The sequence below is a fragment of the Saccopteryx bilineata genome, chromosome 1 (assembly GCF_036850765.1).
Source record: "Saccopteryx bilineata isolate mSacBil1 chromosome 1, mSacBil1_pri_phased_curated, whole genome shotgun sequence".
In the NCBI taxonomy this organism is placed as follows: Eukaryota; Metazoa; Chordata; class Mammalia; order Chiroptera; family Emballonuridae; genus Saccopteryx; species Saccopteryx bilineata.
In genome coordinates this window covers 316,354,071-316,370,829 of record NC_089490.1, presented here as the reverse complement: position 1 = coordinate 316,370,829, position 16,759 = coordinate 316,354,071, and the positions used below count along the sequence as shown (strand labels likewise).

Below are 16,759 nucleotides of genomic sequence, written 5' to 3'. Positions count from 1 at the left end.
GAGAGTCAGAACGAGGAATAGATAGGGACAGACAGGAATGGAGAGAGATGAGAAGCATCAATCATTAGTTTTTCATTGCGACACCTTAGCTGTTCATTGATTGCTTTCTCATATGTGCCTTGACCGTAGGTCTACAGCAGACCAAGTAACCTCTTGCTCGAGCCAGCGACCTTGGGTCCAAGCTGGTGAGCTTTGCTCAAACCAGATGACCCTGCGCTCAAGCTGGCAATCTTCGGGTCTCAAACTTGGGTCCTCTGCATCCCAGTCTGATGCTCCATCCACTGCGCCACCGCCTGGTCAGGCAGAGCCATTTGTTGAGTTTGTTACATGTGCTCAGCTGAGAGCAGCTGTTAATCGCCCCAAATCACACATTTTGTAAGAAACAGGTCTGAAGTTTGTATCTAGATGCATATTCTGCTTTTATTTTTTAAAGATCATTTTTCATTGATATATTAAAATCTATAAAATTCTCTGAGCTCTTTAGCATAGTGTTTCTATACCTAAGTGTTCCTAGGAAATAATCAGAAATGTACACAGAAGATATCAAGAATGCTTATAGGTGTGTTGCTCATATATAATTTTTATTTTTTTAGTGATAAAATTTAAAAAATAATTATATTAATTGAGACTCTCCATGAAGCAATTTCAAGTTTTTAAAGAGCTTTCATTTGTGTTATTGTGCACCTCACAAAGTAGTATAGGGAGTTATCATTGTTCATCTTTACAGATGATAAAACTGAAGCTCAAAGATATTAAAAAGAATTTGGATGGTCTCACATAATAAGATTTGGGACTTGAACTCTGGTGATCTTTCCTTCCATGTTCTTTACTGACCATCATGCTAACAGTTTTTTAAAGATCCTATACAATTAGATGGTTAATTTAAAATCTCCTATAATCTCTCCTACGTAGCCTTCCCTCAGCCTGCCTCCTCCCCTTTTTGTTTCTAAAATAATGTTTGAAGAATGATGACTACTGGGCTCCCCATGCCTACAGACACCCCTTTGTTTTCTCTATTAAAATATTGCCTTCCAAGTTGTATGCCATTTATAACAAACAGTAAACGGCACTCTCTGCTTGCAGTTTCCCAACCCTAATCCACTGTGACTCTCAGAGCAAAGTCTCTGCAATCCTGAAGCGTGATCTTTAAGAATGGAAGGCCTACAAGCGTACTCTGCAAATGTTTTCTAATCTAAGAACTCTAGAGAGTGTTACTGATAGTTTGAGCTGCTTTCTCTCTTTAATGCTTACCTTATTTTATCATTCCAAAATTAATCTATATTTGAAAGTATTTAATATGGTTTAAGAGCCAAGGCCACTAGATAATTTACAAACCAGTTGAATGATATCTTGTCACTGTTCAATTGTTCAAAGGAGCTAAGTGATTAGTGGTCCTCCGGAAGAGGAATAATTATGAGGGCTCATAACTTACTTGTTTTTCTGACTAGAAGATAAGGAAGCATGGTCCCAAACTTATTCCTGATTATGGAAAATTAAGCTATCCCACCTGATTAATCAATGCTAGGTCACAGTTTGAATTTATAATCTAAGTTTGCCCTGTAAAGAATCAATTAAACAATTATGTTCTTCTGGCTTCAAACTCTGCCCTAAAGCAAAAAGAAAAAGAGATGACTTTTTGGTAAAATATGATGCCATGTCTTTAATTTTTTTCTTTTAATTTTCTCTGGAGATCAACATTTATTTGATGAAATGCATTAGTACATATAGACTCTGTGTGCTTAGCCCTGTTGTTTTCGTAAAAAGCTTGATAAAAATGTGAAATATGAAATCCAAACTAAAAATAGCCAATATATTCCTGGTAACATGGGCCTTCAAGCAAAAGGATGTGAATTTTGGAAAGGAGTTGTGTGTTAGTCAACTGAGGATACTATAACAAAATACCATATACTAGGTGGGGCTGGGAGTCCAAAATCAAGGTTCTGGCAGGTTTTGGTTCTTGGTGAGAACTCTATTTCTGGCTTGCAATGGCTGCCTCCTCACTCTATTGGCACATGGCTTTCCCCCTGTGCATGCACAGGGAGGGGAGAGAAAGAGATCTCTTCTCATAAAGTCTTTAATCCCAGGGGATTCCAAGATGGCAAAAAAGTAGGCTGACGTCCCAACTACTACCTCCCAGAACCAAATTGATTACAACTTAATTTAAGAACAATCATCTTACAAAATCAACTTTGGACTAAAGGAAGAGGAGTCTGTAACCAAGGATCACAGAAGAAGCCACACTGAGACTGGTAGGAAGGGTGTAGATGCAGAAAAAGCTGCCCAGGAGCGAGCAAGGCAGAGGATCCAGAGGGACTCTCACTGTACAGAGGGTCACCCTGAGAGGTGTGGGTCCTATGTCCCAAGTGCAGTGTTCCAGCCTACAGCCCCAGAGCCTACATGAAGTGCTAGCATTTGGAGGTGAAAAGAGCCAAGTTTCTGTCTGTGAGAAAGAGATGGAGCTCTTGGAGATATAGACTCCATCTTAAAGGGCCTACGCAGAATATCTTGTTCATTGTCACTTACCTGGAGCTCTGGTAGGAGAGCTGAGAGTACTAGAGTTGCATGAGGAGAGTGTAAAGTTGGAGGCCCAAGGAGAGACACTGTGGGGGATGGCTACTGTAACCCCTGTGCTGAGTCATTCTCCAGTACTGCAGTCACCAACTTTCTTGAGTGGAGCAGTCCCCTCTGAGCAGCATCAGCCTGGGGAGAAGCATCTGCTCTGCCCATGGGAGTCTCTCCTACTCCAGTCATGGAGACTGGGACATTCTGAGAGGCCAGGAAGCAGGGGTCATGTTAGTGATGCAGTTTTCTAGTGTTGAGGCCAAAGCTCCCCCCCACATGCTCCTGTGTCTAAGACAGGTAATTTGGCCTCATGGGAAACTCAGTAGAAACTGTCCAGAGTGCTGGCAGACCATACCTCTGGGTCTCAGAGGGCACATCCACTGGACTCTTGGGGCCACACCCTACAATTGTCTGTGAAAAAAGTCTGGACAGACTGACACCAGGGCTGTGGGACAGGAACCACACCCACCACCCTTCCTAATCTCTGAATTGCCCCAGGCTCTAGATCAGGGGTCCCCAAACTTCTTACACAGGGGGCCAGTTCACTGTCTCTCAGACCGTTGGAGGGCCGGACTATAAAAAAAACTATGAACAAATCCCTATGCACACTGCACATATCTTATTTTAAAGTAAAAAAACAAAACAGGAACAAATACAATATTTAAAATAAAGAACAAGTAAATTTAAATCAACAAACTGACCAGTATTTTAATGGAAACTATGGGTCTGCTTTTGGCTAATGAGATGGTCAATGTGCTCCTCTCACTGACCATCAATGAAAGAGGTGCCCCTTCTGGAAGTGCGGCGGAGGCCAGATAAATGGCCTCAGGGGGCCGCATGTGGCCCGCGGGCCCGTAGTTTGGGGACCCCTGCTCTAGATTCTGCCAGAGGTTTGTTTCATTGGCTGAGCCCAACAAGCAGCAGCAGACAGAGGCTGCAGGAGGCAGGACCCAGGAAACCTTGGTCTTTATGTGGACCTTTTCCAGGTTCAGTGTGGATAAAGACCAGTTTAGTTATGCAGCTTGGTATTCCATGTGCACCTGGGCCCAGCAGAGGCAGCCACAAACTGGATTAATTGTAGCTCCAAGAAGCTTGCTGAGCGCCAGTCATGGGCAGTGTCTCCCACTGGTATACACTAGGTTCCTGCCAGGGAGGCCCAGAGCCAGTACATCCAGTGGCCAGCTATAGAAAGCATTTGTTCAGGACCTAACAACCCTTGCTAGTGGGGTATTCTAAGGAAGGGCTCCTTACACCTGGCCCAGCTCAGGTGAGTTCTGCTATCTGTTATCAGCATCTGCACCACGGCTCATATGCATTGGACTGGGTGAAGCTTCCCAGTTAGCTGGCTTGGGTGCTGAATATCCTGCCATGCTGGGCTAGATTACATAGGGGGAAGGGAGAAAGGCTTGGAGCATGGGCATTTAAAATGTGAGTCCCTGCGAGCCTATTGTTTGGTCTGGTTGAGGAACTTAGCCACTTTCTTGGGGGGGGGGGATACAGTCAGCCCCAGGAGAGGATTCTCTCAGTCTTCCTCCCTGAAACTAGTATCTCACCAGCTGGAAGAACTTCTGCAGAGGGGACTGTTGCCTCCACTCGATGTGAGCCTGCTGCTCAACTTGTTGGGAAGAAATAAAAATTGAGTATCCAGCAGTGGCTGAGGGATCAGGCTCTAGAGTAGGGGCCACTTTCCTAGTACTTAGCTCCTGACCGAGAGACCCTGAGGTAGAGGGTCCCACTAACATTTTATTCCCAACATTAGCTGCCCTAACCCACCAAGCTTGCCACGTGTAGAGGGGTTGGTTGGATGAGGCCAGTCTGAGCTCACAGCACAGTCTTTCTATAGAAGACTCTGTGGGAAAACCAGGCAGCTGCAAGAGGAAGTGGAGAAGCTGAAAAGTGGAGGCAAGTCTTACGGAACTTGGGGCTTTTATAGAGCTGCTGTCATCTCTAAGCAGGAGGAAACTGACCCTTAACCCAGGTTGGCCCCTGACATACCTCCCAGGCACAGGAAACAAACACAAACAGTAAACAGAGAAGTAAATCCAGACAGGTAGCCCATGGCAGGTTACAGACAATGGCTGACACCAACCCAAGACGACCTAGAACCAACAAACCAGTAGTGGATGGCAGAGAGCGCCAACACTAGACTTAGCTAACTACACAAACAGCACATGTAAAGGAGTCCAGCAGATACCAGACCCTGTAGAATAAATATGCCTAACAGAATGGACACTGCACAGTGTCTAATACACATGATCTAGGTTGACCCTTAGAGCCAGCCAGCCTGAAGGGATAACCAACCCACAAAAGGACCAATTGCATTCAATATTCACATACAACAGGAGGAAAACACCACTCTCAAGATGCATTCCTAGAGCAAGAAAAACAGGTGGCCTGGAGGTCCATACCACTGATCTCATCTTCCTCATAAAGACACCACAAAAATTTCAAAGTCAGACAGTGCTACCTAATATACAGACAAAATAGGCAAAGAAATATGACCCAAATGAATCAACAAGAGAAATCCCCAGAAAAAAAAAAACTAAGTGAAATGAAAATAACCAAACTACCAGATGCAGAGTTTAAAATAATGATTTTTAGGATGCTCAAGGACCTTAGAACAACAATGAATGGACATAATGAGAACCTAAAAAAAGAGATATCAAGCAACAAAGAGGACATTGAAATTATAAAAAAGAACTAGTTAGAAATGACAAATACAATATCAGAAATGAAGACTGCACTAGAAGGAATCAGCAACAGGCTGGATTAAGCAGAAGGTGGAATCAGCAATATAGAGGACAAGATAAATGAAAGCACAGAAGCAGAACAGCAAAATGAGAAGAGGCTCAAAAAGACTGAGGAGACTCTAAAGGACTTCTGTGACAACATGAAGAGAAACAACATCCACATCATAGGGGTTTGTGAAGGAGAAGAGACTGAACAAGGGATAGAGAACCTGTTTGAAGACATCATAGCTGAAAATTTCCCTAAGCTGATGATGGAAAAAGTCACACAAGTTCAAGAATCACAGAGTCCCATTAAAGAGGAACTCAAGGAAGCCTACACCCAGATACATTATAATTAAAATGCCAAAGTTAAGAAACAAAGAAAGAATACTAAAAGCTGCAAGAGAAAAGCAGTTAATTACCTACAGAGGAGCCTCCATAAGGATGACATCTGACTTTTCAACAGGAACATTGGATGCCAGTAGGGATTGGCAATAAATATTCAAAGTGATTCAAAACAAGAATCTACAACCAAGACTACTTTATCCAGCAAGCTATTGTTTAAAATTGAAGGAGAAATATAAATCTTCTCAGATAAAAAAAAAAAAATTAATTAATTAATTAAGGAATTCATTACAACCAAACCAGTACAGCAAGAAATGTTAAGGTGCCTGTGGTAAAAAAAGCAAAGAAAAAAAAAATCTAGAAAAAGAGGACTGTAGATTTAAAGAATAAAATGGCAATAAATAAGTACATGTCAATAATAACCTTCAATGTAAATGGATTTAATGCTCCAATCAAAAGAAATATGGTAGCTGCACGGATAAGAAAACAGGACCCATCCATATGCTGTCTACAAGAGACCCACCTCAGAACAAAAGATGCACATAGACTGAAAGTGAAGGGATGGAAAAAAGTATTTCATGCAAATGGAAATGGGAAAAAGAGGCTTAAGTAGCAATACTTATCTTTGACAAAATAGCCTTTAAAACACAGGCTATAGTAAGGGTTAAAGAAGGTCACTACATCATTATAAAGGGAGAAATCCAACAGGAGCATATAACCATTGTAAATATCTATGCACCTAATATAAAAGCACCTAAATATATAAAGCAGATTTTGATGGACATAAAGGGCAAGATCGACAGCAATACTATAGTAGGAGGGGATTTTAATACCCACTAACATTAATGGATAGGTCCTTAAGACAGAAAATTAACAACAGCAAAAAAAAAAAAAAAACCCAAAAAACTGCCTTAAATGACATACTAGATCAACTGGATTTAAATATTGAAGGAGAAATATAAAGCTTCTCAGACCAAAAAAAAAAAAATTAAAAAATTAAAAAATAAATAAATTAATTAAGGAATTCATTACAATCAAAACAGTACAGCAATAAATGTTAAGGTGCCTGTGGTAAAAAAAAAAGCAAAGAAAAAAGAAATGGAGAAAAAGAAGACTGTAGATTGAAAGAATAAAATAATAAATAAGTACATGTCAATAATAACCTTCAATGTAAATGGATATCTTCATAACCTTTCACTCCAAAGCAGCAGAATATATATTATTTTCAAGTGCTCATGGTATATTTTCTAGGATAGACAACATGTTAGGACACAAATCAAATCTTAATAAATTTAGAAAGACTATAATCATATTAACCATCTTCTCTGACCACTATGGCATGAAACTAGAAATCAACTACAATAGAGAAACTAAAAATCATTCAAACACTTGGAGACTAAATAGCATGTTATTAAATAACAAATGGGTTAACAATGAGATCAAGGAAGAAATAAAAAATTTCCTTGGAGCAAATGAAAACAAACATACAACAACTCAAAATCTATGAGACACAGCAAAAGCAGTCCTGAGAGGGAAGTTCATAACATTGCAGGTACAGTATACCATAAGAAGCAAGAAAAAGCTCAAGTAACCAACTTAACCCTGCACCTAAAAGAACTAGAAAACAAACAGGAAATGAAACCCAGAGGAAGTAGAAGGGAGGAAATAATAAAGATTAGAGTAGAAATAAAAGACATAGAGGTTAAAAAACAATACAAAAGATCAAGAAAACCAAGAGCTGATTCTTTGAAAAGATAAACAAGATTGATAAACTTTTAACCAGATTCATCAAGAAAAAAAGAGAGAACTCAAATAAATAAAATTAGAAATGAAAGTGGAGAAGTAACAACTGACACCACAGAAATACAAAGGATTGTAAGAAAATACTATGAAGATCTATATGCCAAGAAATTGAACAACCTAGGTGAAATGGATAAATTTCTAGAAACATGCAGTCTTTCAAAACTCAATCTGGAAGAATCAGAAAACCTAAACAGACCAATTACAACAAATGAAATTAAAAGTTATTTAAAAACTCCCAGCAAACAAAGTCTTGGATTGGGAAGCTTCACAGGCAAATTTTACCAAACATTCAAAGAACTAACACCTATCCTTCTCAAGCTATTTCAAAAAATTCAAGAGGAGAAAAAACTTCTAAGATCCTTTTATGAAGTAAGCATTATTCTCATTTCAAAACCAGGTAAAGACAATAGAAAGAAAAAAAGGTATAGGCCAATATCCCTAATGAATATAGATGCTAAAATTCTCAACAGAATATTAGCAAACCAGATCTAGTAATATTTCAAAAAGATTATATATCATGATCAAGTGGGATTTATTCTGGGGAGGCAAGACTGGTACAATATTCACAAATCAATAAATGTGATTCATAACATAAACAAAAGGAAGGATAAAAACACTTGATTATATCAATAGATGCAGAAAAAGCACTTGATAAAATCCAGCACCTATATATGATTAAAACTCACAGCAAAGTGGGAATACATGAAATATACCTCAACATAATAAAGGCCATCTATGATAAACCAACAGCCAACATCATACTCAATGGGTAAAAAATTAAAGCACTTCCCTTAAGAACAGGAACAAGGCAGGGGTACCCCCTTTCACCACTCTTATTCAACATAGTTCTGGAAGTCCTATCCAGAGCAATTGGACAAGAAGAAAAAATAAAAGGCATGCAAATTGGAAAATAAGAAGTAAAACTTTCATTATTTGTCGATGATATGAAACTGTACCTAGAAAACCTTAAAGTCTCAGTCAAAAAACTACTAGACCTAATAAATGAATTCAGCAAGGTATCAGGATATAAAATTAACATTCATAAATCAGTGGCATTTTTATACACCAACAATAAACTGTCTGAAAGAGAAATTAAGGAAACAATCCCCTTCACTATTGCAACAAGAAAAAAATAAACTATCTAGGATTAAATTTAACCAAGGAGGTAAAATACTTGTACTCAGAAAATTATAAGACACTGAAAAAAGATAAGAAAAATACAAACAAGTGGAAGTATATATTGTGTTCATGAATAGGAAGAATAAACATCATTAAAATGTCTATACTACCTAAAACAACTTATAAATTCAATGTAATTCCTATTAAAATACCAATGGCATACTTCAAAGATATAGAACAAATATTTCAAAAATTTATATAGAACCAAAAAGGATCTAAATAGTCTCAGCAATTTTGAATATGAAGAATAAAGTGGGAGGTAGCACACTTCCCGATATCAAATTATACTGCAAGGCCACTGTAATCAAAACAGCTTGGTATTGGCATAAGGACAGGCATACAGATCAATGGAACAGAATAGAGACCCAGAAGTAAATCCACACCTTTATGGTCAATTGATATTTGACAAAGGAGGTAAGAGCATATAATGGAGTAAAGACAGTCTCTTTTTTAAAAAAATATTTTTCCAAAGTTAGAAGCGGGAAGGTAATTAGACAGACTCCTGCATGTGCCTGACCAGGATCCACCCGGCATGCCTAGCAGGGGGTGATGCTCTGCCCTAACTATGGGGTGTTGCTCCATTGCATCCATTCTAGTGCTGGAGGCAGAGGCCATGGAGCCGTCCTCAGTGCCCAGGCCAACTTTGCTCCAATGGAGCATTGGCTGCAGAAGGGGAATAGAGAGACAAAGAGGAAGGAGAGGGGGAAGGGTAGAGAAACAGGCGCTTATTCTGTGTGCCCTGCTTAAGAATCAAAGCCAGGGCTTCTATAAGCCAGGCTGACACTCTACTGCTGAGCCAACTGGCCAGGGCAAGACAGTCTTTTTAATAAATGGTGTTGGAAAAATTGGACAGGTACATACAAAAAATGAAACTAGATTACCAACTTACACCATTCACAAAAATAAACTCAAAATGGATAAAACACTAAAATGTAAGTTGCAAAACCATAAACATCTTGGAAGAAAACATAGACAGTAAACTCTCCAATATCTCTTGTAGCAGTATTTTTGCTGCTTTATCTCCATGAACAAATGAAATAAAGGACAAAATAAACAAATTGGACTATATCAAACTAAAAAGCTTTTGCACAGCAAAAGGCACCATTAACAAAATAAAAAGACAACCCACACAATAGGAGAATATATTCATCAATGCATCTGATAAGGGGTTATTAACCAAAATTTATAAAGAACTTCTAAAACTCAATACCAGAAGGGTAAACAATTCAATTAAAAAATGAGCAAAGGAACTAATAGACACTTTTCCAAAGAAAACATATAGATGGTCAATAGGCATATGAAAATATGTTCAATGTCACTAATCATTAAAGAAATGCAAATTAAAACCATAGCGAGATACCACCTCACATCTTTGAGAATGGTGCTCATTATCAAAACAACACAATAAGTGCTGGCGAGGGTGTGGAGAAAAGGGAACCCCTCACTGCTGGTAAGAATGTAGACTTGTGCAGCCACTGTGGAAAACAGTATGGCATATCCTGAAAATATTAAAAATGGAATGGCCTTTTGACCCAGCTATCCCATTTTTAGGAATATAATCTAAGAATACCAAATCACTGACTCAAAGGAAAATATGCACCCCCATGTTTATGGCAGCATTGTTTATAATAGCCAAGATCTGGAAACAGCTCAAGTGTCTGTCAGTGGATGAGTGGATTAAAAAGCTGTGGAACATATACACAATGGAATACTACACGGCCATGAAAAAGAAGGAAATCTTACCTTTTGTGATGGCATGGATGAACCTGGAGATTATTATGCTAAGTGAAATAATCCAGGCAGAGAAATATAAATATCATATGATCTCACTTATATGTGGAATCTAATGAACAAAGTGAACTGAAGAACGGAATAGAGGCAGAGGCAGCGTCACAGGGGACAGAAGGACAGCTGTCAGAGGGAAGGGGGATGAAGGGATGGCATCAGAGAAGGTGAAGCAAATAGTGAAATTATATATACATAAGACATAGATACAGATAACAGAACAGCAAATCCCAGAGAGAAGGGGGAGGAAGGAGTTAGGGGGATGGGAATGAAGGGGGTGTAATGGAGGACATGTGGGTGGGGGGGTGAGGTTGTTATATTGAGTGGAACACTTGAATCCATCCATGTTAACATAATTAATTAAAATTAATAACAAAATAAATATAACTAAAATTCATCTAAAAAACTCTTTAATCTCATCATGAGGGTGCCGCCTTCACACTTACTCTACACCTAATTACTTCCCAAAGGACTTGTCTCCAAATACCATTTGGTATTTGGGATTAGGGCTTCAATATAAGGATGGGGAGAACAAACATTCAGTCAATAATAATTAGCATAAATTATCAAGCGCTAATTAGATTTCCAAGAGTTGGTAAATTCTAGGAAAAATTGAAAGAAAGAAAAAAAAATGTTTTTTCCCTTGAAAGAGATGAGGGCAGCATCTGCTCCTGCTTTCCTGTTGGTTGGAAGGAAATAGTGCTTGTTCTGTAAAGAAAGACTTGTGTTCGCTGACCCCTGCTTTCTGGCTCAGAGATTTGCTACCCAGAGCCCGCTGAGCCCTACGGTGATTAGTGCCTGTCAAAAGATGGTGCCTAGATCCTGACAAAGGGGCTGAAAAGTGAGAGAAAGAAGAACAACCACAAAGTGAATTGTCAAGAATAAATTAAGATCTGTTGTCAGTCCCAGAACAAATTCCTAGAACCCTTTATCCTTGAATAAATCATAAGTGATATTCATTTGTATTCCATGTAGTGACAGACACAGATCTATGATCATAGAAATTTGGAACAGCTCCCTAATTTTAGCTTTAAAAAAGCTTTAGTCTTCTTTTTCTGAAAGCATCTTAATAAAATTGTAGTTGGTTAAAACAGTTTGCACATTCTCCTACATGAAAGAGGCAAACAATAGCATTTATACTATCAAAAGACATTTGAGCTATTTTTTTTTTCAGCACACACATCTTATTTATGAAGAAAGGCACTGAGTTTTATCTTTGGTTAGATGATTCATGCTTTGATCAGCCTAAATTCAAGGATATTATGCCTCCAAGGCAAATGAATCTGTTTTGCTCCATTTTCCTCTAGAACTCAGTTCTCAAGTGCGCTATCCTCAGATTTTCAATACGAAACGAAGTCAAAGCTGGAGAGCAAGTGTTAATATTCGTGTTCCAAGCACACCTCTGTATATACTCTGCTTGTATTTATAAGTTAAAGCCACAATTTATTTCAAATAAACAAAGCATACGGGTATTGAGTATTTGCAGGGTAAAAATATTTTCTCAGCAGTGTTGGAAATCAGGTTAGTGTGAAACATTACAGAGCAAACTGCATGCCTTATGAGAAAAATGTTTGTGTTATCCCAAAGTTTGTATGTTGAAACCTAATCCTGAATGTAATGGTTTTTGGAAATGGGTCTTTGGGAGGTTATGAGGGTAGAACCTGCACGAATGTGATTATTGCTCTAATAGAACAGATTCCAAAGAGCCCCATCTCTCCTTCCACTATATGAGGACATGGGGACAAAACAGCCATCCATGAACCATGAAGCAGAACATCAAATCTGCCAGATCCTGATCTAATTGAGACTTCCAAGCCTCCAGAAGTGTGAGAAACAAATTTTTGTTGTTTATAAGCCTCCCAGTCCATGGTACTCTGTTAGAGCAGCCCAGACACACTAACATAGAGGGGAAGATTTTATAAACAATATTAGTATTAGCCATAAAAATTCAATCTGCTACAGGGATTCTCTACATTCATTGCATGTTAGCATAACCTGGAAAAAATCTTAATGCCCATGATGCACCTGGTCAATCAAGTCTGAATCTCTGAGGGTGGGACCCAAGCATTTGATGTGATGATTCCTATGCTCAAACAAACTGCATAGGAATGCGAACTACTTCACAATAGAGTTCCTCACTTCAAGCTGCTTTTGCAGCAATGTGTCCTTTGGCACTTCTGTAACTATAAGCAGTGGTGGATGCACAGCTGGCTGTAATTTAATCCTTCCAGCGTGTGGTCCTGTCTTCAGATTAACCTTAAACACAAAAGGTGAAAATGTGTTGGCAATTATTAAGGTAAAGTCTACTCAAATCCTGAGATAAAGCAATTAGCTATTTAGGCATAGATTGTAATTTCTGAAAAACTGCCTAAAGTTAGAGCATGAAAATAAAACGTAACTTGAACTTCAGTTCTATTAATATTGTTATCAAATTTTAATATTGATATTGTCTAGGAAGGTATTAGATGGATTTTTCTGAAAATTCTTTGGAATAGTACATTTTTCAGGGAATTATTATGGGACTCATTTATTCAGTAGATAGTTTATTGAGCTATTATTAGGTACAGGCTCTTAAAGTACTAGGGATACCTTGGTGAAGAAACCAAGACCAAGTTTCTACTTTTACCAAGTTTTTAGATAGTCAAGTAGGGAGCGATAGCAAATGATGAGCACCTCTGGGCTGCTGCCTAGGATAGCATCCAGCCTCTTGCACAATGATTCTCAAAATTTAACATGTATAAGAGTCACCTGGGGCGCTTGTTAAAATGTGGCTGTCTGGAATCTACTCTTAGACTTGCAGAATCAGAGCTCCAGGGTGGGCATTTTAAAAGGCAGCGCTGGTAGTTACCATGTAGGTGATCCATTTATCACCCTGAGGAATAATAATCTGACACACTTGTCGGTTCCACTGATTTACAAGGAACTTAATGGGTGGCAGGAGGATTATTCAGGGTTTATCTAACCGTATACTCAGGTAGAAAGATGTAATCTTGAAAGGATAAGGCTTGTCCATTATAGGTGAATGGCAGCTGCCAGGAATTAGGTCTTTGCTTTTAGAACAGAAGTACAGCTCCTGTGAGTAAGCAGTCTTAGGATCAAGTTAGAACTACAATAGATTAGTTATGTATTTATGTTTACCTCAAGAAAGTTATTCGACTTACCTAGGTCACCACAAAATGTGATTATTTTGAGTGAAAAAAAAAGGTCCAATAAAATAAATAGTAGTATGAGATTTAGATCTAGCCCCAAATCACACACTATGGGTGGGGGTTCAAGGATAGAGTACAGGCCTGGGAGACATAAGCCCAGGGTTGTACTTAAAACCCTCTTACAATTTTGATGAGAATTTGGCCAATTCACTTCATCTTGCTAAGCTTGACTCAATCAAAGTTTGATCAGATCGTTTCTTAGGCCCCATTTAACTAAGAATGCCTTGAGAAGGGCCAACCCAAATGTGCAGATCATGTCTATTTCATTAGTAGTGTTATAACAGATGCCTACATGTGTGTGTTTCTCACCCACACGTATGGCAGTGGGAGGAAGACTAGGGTGCTTACAGACATTACGTAGATACATCATAGATACTTCATAGGCTGTGATCAACAGAACTTACAAAATTAGTCATTTAGTCAGTTGAACAATTCATCCACTATCAGGGTGTCCAACTCTCCTGGTTTGTGTGAAACCGAAGGGGAAACTGATGGGACTTCCAATGCTAAATCCAGGAAGAATTGTTCACCCTCCTCATTATTCACCAGGCATTTCTGGTTATCTACTCAGGTCAGGAGACAAAAGTAGTACATACAAAAAAATAATTGAAAAATTGTCAGAATGGGTGACACTGTCTCCAAGTACAATAGGAGTTCCGAGAAAGAAGGTCAGTGTGGACTGCAGTTACTGTACGGAGTTTTATAAATTAGGTGGGACTGGGTCCAAGTTTTGTGACATGCCATCCCGCTTCCTCCTTTACAGGAAATATTGTCATATTTTAGTGCTTAGAAACATGAAAATGACTTAGAATATACACTTTAAACTTAACAAAGGGCCAAAGAATAAGAAATTAGTTTAAAAGTTGATTTACGGAAAGGACAACTCCCGCAGCGAAAGAGGCGCGACCTCCGACTAGATATGTCCACTAACAATATGTCGGACCCACGGAGGCCAAACAAAGTGGTGAGGTACAAGCCTCCACCAAGCGAGTATAATCCAGCCTTGGATGACCCAACGCCGGACAACATGAACCTGCTCGGCATGATCTTCAGCATGTGCGGTCTGATGCTCAAGCTGAAGTGGTGTGCTTGGGTCGCTGTCTACTGCTCCTTCATCAGCTTCGCTGATGACACTAAGCAAATGGACACTTTTGCTTAGTGTTTCTGAGGACACTAAGCAAACGGCTGTCCATCTCTGCCGTGGTGATGTCGTATCTGCAGAACCCTCAGCCCATGACACCCCCTTGATGATGTCAGCCTCAAGGGGTCGTATACTGGATCCCTCTACCACCCTCCAGGGCTGACCCTTGGCTGCTGAGCCTTTTGTCTTCAGCTGCTGGCTGTCCTGGACTTCCCTGAGTGATGTAGTCAGAGGGCCCACAGCTGGAGGGAATGAACCTGGACTTTTCCCTGGGGTCCCATTTCTACTGGGGCAGAGAGGGGAATATCCTTGGCCTATTCCTCCTGCCTTTCTTCCCCACCCCACCTGATGCTGGGGGAGATGCTGTCCATGTTTCTAGGTGTACCCACTCATTTTTTTGTTGAAATCAGTTAATAAAGTTTTGTTTTCTGGCAAAAAAAAAATTGATTTAAAACTTTTCATTCGGCTATTTAAGCAGTTAACATCTATTTATTTATTTTTTTACAACAGATAGTGAAGATACAAAAATGAATAAACTGTATTAACTGCCCTTGAAGTGTTTACTCTTTAGTGAGGTGTATGATCATTAATATGTAAAAGTGTATAGTACAACTCTATGGAGGAGACCTGTTATAAAATATTCAGAGTTATATTTCTCAAAGAGAGAAATATGTAAGCAAAAAATTAAGGTTCAATAATTAACCCTATCTTTTCTATATTTAATATGAAAGTCTGTTGCTGGACATCCCTAGTTTTAGGGCAGCCAAATGCAGTGGATTGATTTCTGACACTTTGTAGAAAAACACCTCTTTAATGAGAAAAAAATCCCACTGCATAATTTAAAGTCTAATAATTTATTTTTTAATTTATTATATGTGCCCACTGTGCTTACCTCAGGACAAACTTAAAGAAAGGCAGACAAACTTATTGAAGGACAAGGTACAGACGACTACAAATGCACAGGATATACGTTTGGTAGTCTCAGTGCCCCAGGAACCCAAGCTTTGGGATTCTTGATTTAGGGGCTTGCAGTATTTAGGTAGATGTTAGATAACCAATAAACTGGCTTTTAAAAAATTTCACTAGTTGGTCAAACCATAGAAAAAATTAAAAATGAAGAATGCTAGAGCTTCATGAATTATAGGTCCTATTGCTAATAATGAGAGGGACAAGAGAGAGAGGGAGAGAGAGAGAGAGAGAGAGAGAGAGAGAGAAGGAGAGAGAGAGAGAAAGAGAGTGCACGAAAGGGAAGGTTAGTATGTATCCAGCACAGTGCTAGGTGCTAGAGCTTTATTAAAAATCAATAAGATCTAAGATTTGGTTGGGTTCAACAAAGAGATTCATGGCCTAGTGTAACTGCCAGATATGCAAAATAAATACTGTATTATTGGACATAAAGGTAGGTAAGGGAATAAGAAGGATGAAATATGCATTGAGTATGAAATTAACTAGCTTCATAATTCAAAATGTAGGATGGGCAATTGAGTTTGGGGACCGGAGCACATGGTGAATAGAAAAGCCATAAACATTAAACCCCATCTCATTGGCATGACCAATATTTTTGAAAATATATTGTTACCATAACATTATCTGTAGATAGATAGAAAATAAAAAAACAAAATCAGACCAGTTTAGGGAGCATAAATACATCACCTGAGCATTTAATAAACAATATAAGACTGTGCACTGTGAAGGGTGGAGGAAGTTCAACCCTTTCACCTTAGAGCAGGGGTCCCCAAACTACGGCCCGTGGGCTGCATGCGGCCCCCTGAGGCCATTTATCCGGCCCCTGCTGCACTTCTGGAAGGGGCACCTCTTTCATTGGTGGTCAGTGACAGGAGCATAGTTCCCATTGAAATACTGGTCAGCTTGTTGATTTAAATTTACTTGTTCTTTATTTTAAATATTGTATTTGTTCCCATTTTGTTTTCTTACTTTAAAATAAGATATGTGCAGTGTGCATAAGGATTTGTGCATAGTTTTTTTATAGTCTGGCCCTCCAATGG

General features: G+C 39.0%; 1 pseudogene; it reads left to right on the top strand.

The window, feature by feature from the left end:
- Positions 1-14,495: 14,495 nt before the first annotated feature.
- LOC136320492 (PAT complex subunit Asterix-like) lies at positions 14,496-15,186 on the top strand (annotated as a pseudogene).
- Positions 15,187-16,759: the final 1,573 nt, after the last annotated feature.